This window comes from Meles meles, chromosome 3 (assembly GCF_922984935.1).
Source record: "Meles meles chromosome 3, mMelMel3.1 paternal haplotype, whole genome shotgun sequence".
Lineage (NCBI taxonomy): Eukaryota > Metazoa > Chordata > Mammalia > Carnivora > Mustelidae > Meles > Meles meles.
Window position 1 is genome coordinate 110,992,264 of NC_060068.1, and position 11,718 is coordinate 111,003,981.

The window sequence follows — 11,718 nt, forward strand, 5'->3', positions numbered from 1 at the left end:
CTCCTCTCTCTCTGCCTGCCTCTCTGCCTACTTGTGATCTCTGTCTATCAAATAAATAAATCTTTAAAAACAAACAAAAAACGGAAAGGAAGGGGCACCTGGGTGGCTCAATGAGTTAAGTGTCCGCATTCAGCTCAGGTCATGATCCCAGGGTCCTGGAATCGAGCCCTGCATCGGGCTCCCTGCTCAGTGGGGGCCTGCTTCTCCCTCTCTCTCTGCCTGTTGCTCCCCCTGCTCATGCTCTCTCTCTGTCAAATAAAATCTTAAAAAAAAAAAAAAAAAAGGTTTATGGGTACCTCCACAGGCATATATACTAGCATGCAAGCCTACCTGTTTGTAGAGTGATCATCATGCCTCATAATCGTGTAATTTAAATTGCCTCCTTTGGGGCAACTTAGGTTAGCTTTGCGTGTGGGTACTCGTTACCTTTTTAAAACATGGTAGCAAATGCTCTCGCACATCTCTTTCAATTTTAACATCTTGAGTATTGTGACCACCATTATTTTACAAGTAACTAGTAGTGAGTTGGTGCAAAGTATGCTGGGTCCCTGAAGTAGTTTAATGTTAAACAGGGAGGCAAAACTAAGGTAACTCGCCAGGCTGTGTGAGTGTGGTCTTAGTTGGGCCCAGTTCCAATACAGGGTGACCACTTGTCTTGGTTTGTCTGGGACTTAAGCAGGGCTTTCCGTCCTTAAACTGGGACAGGTGGCCACCCCCCTATGTTCTGTGCCTTCATCTTACAGGCACAGGAAGCCTTTCCCACCCTCACCAGCTTTGTGGGATCAGCTTTTTGGGATCCAGGCTCTGCTTTGGCTCTCCTCTGAGTTCCTGGCAGGAGAGAGGGGGAGGTGGTAGCTGGATGAATGACTCACACCTGAGTCCTAAGTCCATTCGTTGTGTGGCCTGGTGTCTTGGGTTAGCAGGAACCAGTCTTTGCATTTAAAAACCTTAGGACTCCGGGACCCGCTGACTCCCGACATTCCAAGCCTTGTGCTATATTGATGGCTCTTGTTTGTGAGAGAATTTCAAGGCTTTCCAAGTCTTGAAGCAAAGGACAGAAACACTTGTTGAAGGGGGAGATGAGAGGTAGGAGTAAATCGATGAAAAGAATAGGAAAAAGAGGATAGTGAGAGTGTGGGGGGTGGGGTATGTGATTCTAGCAAGAGGGCTTAGTTGTCTGAGCCAGAGTGTAGTAAGGGGCTGCTTCCATTGGGGGGAGCAGAGCAGCGCACCAAGAAAACATGTTGCCTGGTGTCTGAGTAATGTCCGTGGATAAGTTAGCCACTGCCAGGCACCAGCTGAACTGCATGGTGGGGAGAGTGTGGGTAGTGGCTGGTGGTCTGTCACAGGTTCCTGGAGTCGGACAAGAGACTAGACGGTCTCCAAGGACTTAGGAGTCATTTTGACTTTAACTGCAGCAGAGGGCTGTGTCCTGTCTTCATAGCACAGAAAGGTATAGCGTGTAGGGAAGAGGAGGAAGCATAGAATGAGGCCCTGATCCCAAGTGTGTGGTCCCGGGTTTCCTCATGAGCACTTCTCCATGTTAGCCAGGAGCCTTTTCAAATATCACAACCTTTAAAAGGGCAAACAGGAGAAAACAGATTTAAAGGTGCCCAACTAACTACTGAGTAGCAGTTACATGCCAGGTGTTAGTAGGCACTGGGTATAAATACAGTCATGTCCAACGCCAAGTGTCTGCCCTTGTGGAGGTTACGTTCCTGGGAGATAAATACAAAAGTCAGATAGGAACAACGTGCTATGACAAGAAATAAACCAGAGTACGAGGCAAGGAGGTAAAAAGATGTCGCCTGTTTTTAAGTTTTTCAAAATTTAGATTCAGTTAACATATAATGTATTACTGGTGTCTGAGGAAGAGGTCACTGATTCAACAGTCTTAGAGAACACCCAGTGCTCACTCCATCGTGTGCCCTCCTTAATGCCCATCACCCAGTTACCCTCTCCTCCACCCCTTCCCCTGCTCACATCCCCGACTTGTTTCCTGTGACGAAAGAGTCTCCTGTAAGAGGTACCATTTTACCACACCCTGATGGCATAATACATACTGATGTAGCTTTTAAATGTTTCAGTTTATATAAATTTTATTTAAATTTAACAACACACTGATTGGGCTGGTAAGGAGGCTGGTGTTTTCCGAGGAAGTGACATTGAGCTGAGACCCAAAGGATGAAAAGGAGCTACCCCTTTTCACCAGTGTATTAGACACTATTTATCACAAGGTCAGCCTTCTTCTAAAAGAGAAAACTAGGGTGTAGTTTATAGAGCAACACCGACCCTCACAGGATGACATCTCCAGAGATTTCTGCTTTTACCTGCTGAGGGGAGGAGGTTTGGGGCAGCAGGAGGGAAGCTGCGGGATGGGAACCTTCTGTAGCTTGGGCTAGGATTTTCTGTCCAGAGTCTGACGCCTGCACCTGAGCGGCAGGACCTGGCCAGAGAAATGGACGCAACTGTACTGGCACAGACTCATTTATCCAAATGCCTAAGGGACCGTAGTAACTGCCAGACAATCCCCTCTGCTTCCAGAGATTCCTTCTCAGGCTTCAGGAGGACTGATTCATGTAGTCTTCTTCTCAAATTGCCAGCACCTCCTCTCCCGAACTCCAGAACTCCGATGGCCTTGCCAATTTATACTTTCTTCTTCCTGCCACCACCTCCACCAACCTTTCTGCAGCTCAGTCTGTAATGTTGACCTCAATTGGCTTATTCCCAACAGCATACAAGCAGGGCACCAGTATCTTCAATCCTGAAAACAAACTCTCTGATCTCACAGCCCCTGTAAGCATCTGTGCCTTCTCTATGCCCCTCTTCTGGCAAAACTTTGAAGAACTGTTACCTGTTCTCTTGCATTGTCTTCTCGGCCCGTTGCTCCACTTAAATAAGTGCCTTTATTATTACATTGCCAAGGAGAGTAGACATTTTTCTGACCATATTAAATTCTAGTTTGGGAACATCTGGGTGGCTTAGTTGGTTAAACGTCTGCCTTCAGCTCAGGTCATGATCCTGGGGTCTGGGGGCTCATCATGGAGTCTGCTTCTCCCTCTTCCTCTGCCAGTTCCCCTCTTACCACCAATCATTCTCTCTCTCTCTGGAATAAATAAAATGTTTTCAAAAATTCCAGTTTTTAGGGGCACGTGGCTGGCTCAGTTGGTAGAGTATGTCGTTCTTTTTTCTCTTTTTTTAAGGATTATTTATTTCAGAGAACGAAACAGAGAGTGGGGTTGGAGGTTGGGGCAGAGAGAGAGGGAAAGTATCCTAAACAGGTTCCATGCTGAGCACGGAGCCTGATGCTGGGCTCCATCTCACAGCCCCGAGCCGCAACCAGGAGCTGGATGCTTAACCACCCAGGTGCCCCACGCATGTGGCTCTTGCTGTCAAGGTCAGCAGTTCAACCCCATGGTGGGCGTAAAGGCTACTCTTTAAAAAAAAAAAAAATTATTTTGGCATTGGAGGCAATTGACCAAAACAACTTCCTGGAAATTATTTCTTGTCTACAATGACACTCGATGGGCTTGTTTTCCTCCTGTCTTTTTGACTGCTACTTCCCAAGTCTTTTGGTAAATGTTAGTGTCACCCAGTGCTTAGGTTTCTGTCTCTCTTCTACCTAGATGATCTCATCTCATCCCATCTATAGGCTGAAGAGTCCCAAAAGTCTATTTCTAGCACATGTTCTCCCTTGAGCTCCAGAGTTATAACTCCGACTGTCTCCTTGACATGACTCAAATGTCTAACATGCAGCTCACGCTGAAGTCCTGATCTCCCACCCAAATTCCTGGTGTTTCCTGTCTCTGTAAATAGTACCACCATTCATGCAATTATCCTCCACTTGTAATCCATTAGCTATACACCTCTACATAGATCTTTCTCCAACTCCACTGGCCCAGCCCTGGGTCGAGCCTCCTGAAAAATCTTACTACTTCCCTTCTTCCTACCAACTACATGCTCCACACAGTCACAGAAAGATCTTTCTAAACCATTGATCAGATCGGGCTGCTTGCTGCTTATTCTTCGTCCTCTGAGGCTGCTAAATACAAACAGAATAAAATCCAACTTTCCTGTGCCTTCCCTGCCAAGTCTCATGCTTTGGTCCTTGCCTTCATTGCATTTCACTCTCCGCCCATTAAGCTCTGATGGTGCTGACCTTGATGTTCCTGGAACATACCAAGGTCATTCCTAACTCGGAGCCTTTGCACTTGATCTCCTTGAATAGCTGTCCCACTTCTTTCCATGGCTGGTGGCTTCTTCGGCAGGTTTCTGCTTACATGCAGTGCTGCCCCTGCCTTCCCCCACTTCACTTTCTATATCAGTGTTTATTTTCCTCACAATACTTAATCTATTTAACATTTTCTTATTTGTGTGTGCTTATCGTATCTTACCCACTAGAAGATAGACCCCCTAACACCAAAGTCCTTTACCTGTCTTGTTTACCACTTTCTCTTACTAGGTAAATATTCATTGACGGGTTGATTGACACAGAGCACACTGGCAGCTTTCTGGTCATGGGTTGGGCCTGTACTCAAGAGATTCTTCAGAAGACGTCCTTGCCATTCAGTGGCCCCTGGGCAAACAGGCCTTCCTAACTAGGCTTTCAAAATTCACAAACTAGCCCTTGGTTTGTAAGAGATATTAAAGTCATACTTGCTGGGGTGCCTGGGTGGCTCAGTTAATCATCTGACTCTTGATTTTAGGCCAGGTCACGATCTCAGGGCTGTGAGATTGAGCCCCGAACTGGGCTCTGTGCTGCGTGTGGAACCTGCTTAAAATTCTCTCTCTCCCTCTGCCCCTCCTCTCTCTTTCAAAAAATAAAAATATAAAATATAAAAAGCAAGTTATACTTGCCTTCCCCTCATTGGTATCATCCCAAGTCTGGCTCCTGGAATGTTCAGCATCTCAGGGTCAGGCCTGGAGTTCCATGGGTAGCCAGCTGGCAGGCTGGGCTGTGGACCTCTCAGACAGATTGCCTTTTCTTGTGGTTTTTGCCTGTGTGCTAGGCTTCAGATGCCACACTGGGGCTGCTGTCCTCTGGTTCCGCTAGAGAGGATATAGTGGAAGATGGTAGGACATGCCTGTCATGATGCTCTCCTCTACAAAACAGCCCTCGGCGGCCTACACCGTCCTGCATTTGACTGAGCGTACCTGGCCCCTGTGGACAGGACTTGTGCATGTGACCTTGATTTCACAGAGGGATGCTGTGGCCTACAGGGCTGGAAGCTACTTCCAGGGTCACACTGTGGGTGTGTAGTCAAGCTGTACTGGCATTCAGCTTCTGATGGTCACACCAGGGTTCTGGACAGGACTCTGTCCTGGAGAGTAGAGAGGGCAGCTTCTGGAGATATCTTTGTGAGGGGGCTGTTTTGCATGACTCCTGGCCCTCTGGCACCATCTGCTGGCCAGAGCCAATCAGTGCTTGGGGACTGGCCAGGACCAGATCATAGGGCGACCCCCTCCCTGTCCTTGCCTTTGCTGGGCGCTGTGAAGCCATCTTGGTACCCACGTATCCCCATGGACTTTCCCTCCCAGGGGGAGCTGGAACAGAGGTATCACATGCTCTTCTGGGAAGCTTTGACTCATCTGTGGTTCAGTCCCACCTCCCCACTCTCCTGCTGTGTGGCCTGGGACAGGTTATATACATCAGCCGTCTCAGTTTCACGGGTAAGTCCACTCTGGTTTGATAACCCTTCAGTGCAGCCTGGAAAACACAGGTCTCTGATGGTGTTGGGCACAGATATGGGTCAGGAGGTTTTCTCCTCTTCCATTCAGGTGTGGATGCCACTTCTGCCTAGAGCTTCCCACTGAGGATGGGTCCATAGTCTACCAGAGGAGGGCCCTGCACTGGCTGGCTGAGTCAGGAGCAAGGAAGCTGAGGAGGGGGCGCTCTCTGCAGCTTTGTCCAAGGCCTCAGTTGGACTCTTGGGCCCTGGGCAGGTGAGTCCACTTTGTGCAGAGGAACCTTGCAACAATCTCCCACCTTCCTTCCCAACATCTTGCATTGCTCCTCCAGCCTTGGCTGTGAACGGTTGGACAACCATGTGAAAGGAGAGGCTACAGCAGCTCAAAAACTTCTTAATTCCTTGAGAAATTGACACTGGCACCATGCTGAGCATGCAACATACATTGTCACATTGTATGCCTCCCTATTGATAAAAACTTGATATATTACTAGTATGCAGTGCACAAATATGAGTATTGCTCAGTGAATTTTTACATATGGACACACTCATGGGACTATCACCTGGATCAAGATCAGAGAATTTCTAGCATCCCAGAAGCTTCCCTCCTCTGTGGCAGGTAACTACTATGCTATCTTCTCTACATTAGTTTTTGCCTGTTTTCAGTCTTCATTTCAGTGCACTCAGACAGTAAGTACTCCTGCATCAAGCTTCCTCTTCTTTTTAAAAGATTTTATTTGTTTATTTGACAGAGATCACAAGTAGGCAGAGAGGGAGGCAGAGAGAGAGGAAGGGAAGCAGGCTCCCTGCTGAGCAGAGAGTCCGATATGGGGCTGGATCCCAGGACCCTGAGATCATGACCTGAGCTGAAGGCAGAGGCTTTAACCCACTGAGCCACCCAGGCGCCCCTGCATCAAGCTTCTTTTGTTCAACATTACGTCTATGAGATTCATCCATGCTGTTGTTGGGGCCAGGAATTTCTTTTATCTTGCTGTTTACTCTTCCATTGGGTGAATGCACGAGGGTGTTTAATTTACAGTTGATGGATTTGTTATTCCTGGCTTTTTCTATTAAAGTTGCTGTGAACATTCTTAAACATATATTTTTTTAAAGATTTTATTTATTTGTCAGACAGAGAGAGTAAGAGAGAGCGAGCACAGGCAGGCAGAGTGGCAGGCAGAGGCAGAAGGAGAAGCAGGCTCCCTGTCAGGCAAGGAACCTGATGTGGGACTCGATCCCAGGACACTGGAATCATGACCGGAGCTGAAGGCAGCCGCTTAACCAACTGAACCACCCAGGCGTCCCTTAAACATATTTTTTGGTGCACGTTAGAATGTATCCCTGTTGGGTGTTTGTCTGTAATTGAAATGACTGAGCCACTGGGTATATGTATGGTTTAGCTTTCGTAGACATTGGCAGTCTTCTGGTCTACCAGTCTGCACTCCCATCAGCTACCTGGGAGACTTGCAATTGTTCCGCATCTTTACCAAGTACTAGGTGTGGCCAAGCTATTAAGTTCGGCTCTCCTTGTGACTCAAATAATTAATTTGCACAAAAATCCCATGAAGCAGGTACTACGATAAACCCTATCCTACAGATAAGAAGTCTGAGGCTACAAAAAGGAAACCACCTGCCCTTCCCAATGACACAGGATGTGGGCAGCAAGCGGGAAGCACCGGGTCTGCAGGATCCTTGTGCACCTGTGACCACACATTATTTTATTTTATAGGTCTTTAAAAAAAACTTTATCTGACAGAGAGAGAGAGATAGTGAGAGAGGGAACACAAGCAGGGGGAGTGAGAGGGAGAAGCAGGCTCCCCACTGAGCAAGGAGCCCGATGCAGGGGTCAATCCCAGGACCCGGGATCATGACCCAAGCTGAAGGCTTGGCCTTAATGACTGAGCCACCCAGGTGCCGCCATACATAATTTTAAAGTCGGAAAACATGGGTATGCCAAAATGATAGGTCTTTTATTTTTTTACTTTCTGTCCATCTGTTCTATTGGATGGCAGAAATGCAATGTGCTTACTTCCTGGCACAGTCAAGTGAGTGTATGATCAGGCATTGCAGGGGTACACTCAATCACATCAAGGGTTCTTGTCCCTTTTCTCTCTAGTCAGCGCTCCATCTTGCAGAGATAATGTGGTCATAGCATGGAGTGGGAGGTGAGAGTTGGAAGTTGTCCCATCTTCAGTCATCATCCATCCTCCTGTACTGCCCCCGGGATGCAGGCACATCTCATCCTGGCCTCTTGTGAGCTGTCATCTTTGGTTTCTTGCTGTGCCCACAGACAGCTGCATTTGTGTGTGGCTTCTGGCTTGGATGGTGTAGGTTTGTCTAAGTCCACCAAGTTCCCTTGATTACATCGCACTAGCCCCTTCTTTGCCATCTATCCCCTCTTTAAGCAACTGCCATGATGTTTTAAGGCTTTAGGATGCATTTAGAGGGACTCTGAGATCCCTACATATTAGGTATGAGCCTGAGACACTTTCAGGCCACCTGCCTAGGCACACACAGCTGCCTTTTCTATTTAACTGATCCCGTATTTTCTCATAATGGAAGACTTCAGACTTTTCTCATAGTCTAAGACATAGATTCTCTCTGCTCTCAGAGCCTACAAACCTTTCTGGGATTCCTAAGCTCTCCCTATCCCTGCACAGAGAGGATGGGGAGAGGTGGTGGGAGAGAGGCCTTTTTCAGAGACTGCCCCCCACAAGAGTTAACTGCAATGCTCTCTTTGCTGCAATGTTTTCCCACTCCTATCCTTTTGGAAAATTGGTTCTGGTATCATCATACCTTCTTCTTCCCAACTCTGCTGTTGCTGGTATACAATTTAAGATTTGAGTCCTTCAGCATCCTGGGATTTCAGTGGTCCAAAAAATCTCCTTGCTCTAAAAAGTCCATCTATTCTAAGAGTTCATTTTGCAAATCAAGATCCAAGAATTTGACTTTTTTCTTTGCACTCAGCCCTCTCTTTTCTGGAGTATAAAGGTAGTCTGATTTTTAGATGGAAGGCTAAGATTTTGGAAAAAGGAAGAAGGAAGGTCAGAGATCTCATGGGGACTGGATTACTTCTTAGCTTATATGCAGTCCTACGGGCTGGAACACACCTCCTGAGTTCAGTCTGTCCCATGGGTACGTGCCTGACAAAGGGAGTGCGAAATGAATTCTGGGTAGCAAAGTCCCATTTCAGATGTACTGAGAGAGCTGGTCCTCATAAGAATTCTCCTGTGAGGGGCACCTGGGTGGCTCAGTGGGTTAAAGCCTCTGCCTTCGGCTCAGGTCATGATTCCAGGGTCCTGGGATCGAGCCCCACATCGGGCTCTCTGCTCCGCAGGGAGCCTGCTTCCTCCTCCTCTCTCTGCCTAGTTGTGATTTCTCTCTGTCAAATAAATAAAATATTAAAAAAAAAAAAAAAGAATTCTCCTGTGAACAACTGACAGCAATGAAACAATTCACAAAGGGAGATAATCTATGGAAATGAATTTACCATAAAAAGCAGATTTTCCCACCTGGACTTGAATGTGAGCCTTTTAGCTTCCCTGCAAGTAGTATGCCCGAAACAGTAGTAAATCAGAAAATATTCTTGGCATTTGAGGGCTGTAACTAAAATTCAATATGTGGGCTGTTGTCCAGCAGCATAATGGGGCTGGAGCTTGTTCCACAGTGGCTGTGTGACAGTGGGAATGTCCTCTTTGATTTTATTTCCTCCCTCTGTAGAATAGAGAGCTTTGAGCACATGGTATGTGGAGTGACCGAAGTTAGGACAAGACTCCTCCACCTTCGTGGGGCCAGCTTTGAAGCCAGAGGAACCCCCCTCCCCTTTTCCTTGCACTCTTACTCACCTAGAGGACCTTGTGGTGGGCTGGTCCTTCCTGATCTGGGCTGGTGATTCTGAATAAATGAGGGATAAGTTGTCACCAGCCTGCACCTGACAGTCCTGTAACAGCCTTGTCTGTCCTGAGAGGAGAGTATGAAGGATGGAGAGGGTTGATTCATAAAGTGTGGGGCTAAATGAGTCACCTTTGACAGACACTGGTGGCCCTTTCTTAGCAGTAATTCATCACTGAGACCCTACCTATTTACACAGATTTCTCAACTTACCTTGGGCTTAAGAATCTCTTGGGGAATTTGTTTAAAAAGCAGAAAAACCTGCCACCAGGGAATCAGATTCATTAGCTCAAGTGCGGACCCAGGAGTCTGCATTTTTCTTGACTTGATGACAATTTATTTTTTGAAACTTTTTTTTCCAGAAGATTTATTCATTTAACAGAGATAGAGAGCACAAGCAGGGGGAGCAGCAGAGGGAGAGGAGGAAGCAGGCTCCCCACGGAGCAGGGAGCCCGATGCAGGGCTTGATGCAAGGACCCTGGGATCATGACCTGAGCCAAAGGCAGACACTTAACCAACTGAGCCACCCAGGTGTGCCAAAGTAAAAACATTCTTTGAATATGTAATGTATTCATATGGATTGAAATCGAAAAGGTAGAAAGGGATATAAAGTGAACAAATCACCCCAACCCCTGTACCCCAGTCACCTACTTCCCTTTCCCATGAGGCAAACAATATCTTATGTGTCTTTCCTGAGATAATCTATGAATATAAGAGCATATATGAATAAATGAAATCTGCATTTTAAAAAGAAGCATCTCTAGGTGATTCTAATATTGAGGGTCCCCAGATATAGTTGGAAAAATACACCTACTTCATGCTGGGTCCTCAAGCTAGGTGTGTGACCCAGCATTGCTCAGTCCTTCCCACTTAGGATGTTTAACAAGACTTTGCAAGGTGCCACCTTGAATGCCACGGGCGCCGGAGCAAAGGGGCCTCAGTGGGCCTTGCCTAGGGGACCTGAATTCTGAGCTGCAGAGGGTGGGGCTGTGTTGTGGAAAAAAAGTATGAGAGCTTTAGGTCCTTTCATCTCCCTGCCATCAGCGGTGGCACCTGGCAGACACTGGATACCACAGCACGTAAACAAAGACCTGGTAACCCAAGAAGCTGCTTGGCTTCCCTGCCCAGTCCCATCGCAGAAGAGCTGTAGGCCTCTGATTTCTTTAGGAGGCCCTGTGTGGAAGTGTCTTTTGTCTCCCTGGCGTCAGGAATCCCATCACCTGCCTGGTGGTTAGGTGAGACAGGCGCCTCAGTCTCCTAGGGAGGGGTGGCAATGTTCACCCAGCAGCAATGGGGTGGAGTCCCACAGAAGCCCTGACTGGATGGCATGAGGCGGGGTGGGGAGGAGGGGGTCAGTGTTTTGCCACGAACTCTAACCCCTTTCCTTTAGCGTTGGCTTCATCCTATGGACCCAAGGGACTTCAGGGAGCATCCCATACAAGAGTCCTGTGCACGCTGCACCCTGGCTGCCTGGCTCCCCCCAGAATCATGCAAGACTGCCTCACACACACGTTTTCGCTCAGTACCTGACTGCTGAGTGAATGGATTTTCGCCGCTAGGGACACCTCCTTTCCAGACTTGGGGTTTCGCTGTAGCCATGGTTCTTGTGGCCTGGAGGCCTCTTTAGAAAACAACAGTAGGCAATAAGGCTAAAGAGCACTACACTGTGCAGTTCTGGATCTGTTCTAAGGCATAAAGCTGGGAAAGGGGGGCGCCTGGGTGGCTCAGTGGGTTAAAGCCTCTGCTTTCGACTCAGGTCATGACCCCAGAGTCCTGGGATCGAGACCCCCACCCCCGGCCGCGCATCGGGCTCTCTGCTCAGCGGGGAGCCTGCTGGTCTGCCTCTCTGCCGACTTGTGCTCTCTCTCTCTGTCAAATAAATAAGTAAAATCTTAAAAAAAAAAAAAAAATGACCCTCATGGGTCTTTGCGGAGAGTGAGCTAACGCCTGCCGGGCCCAGGGGATCTCACTGAGACCCTAAGAGGAATCCCAGAGCGGTGACTGCCATCGCCCATCTGCCATTCTTCCTCCGGGTTCCCGCTCCCCATCACGAAAGGGGAGTCACCCTCCTCAACACGAACCCCTCTGCACAACACACCCACTCGCGGTTTCTAGGCTTTTCAGGACTGGGGTCTTTAAT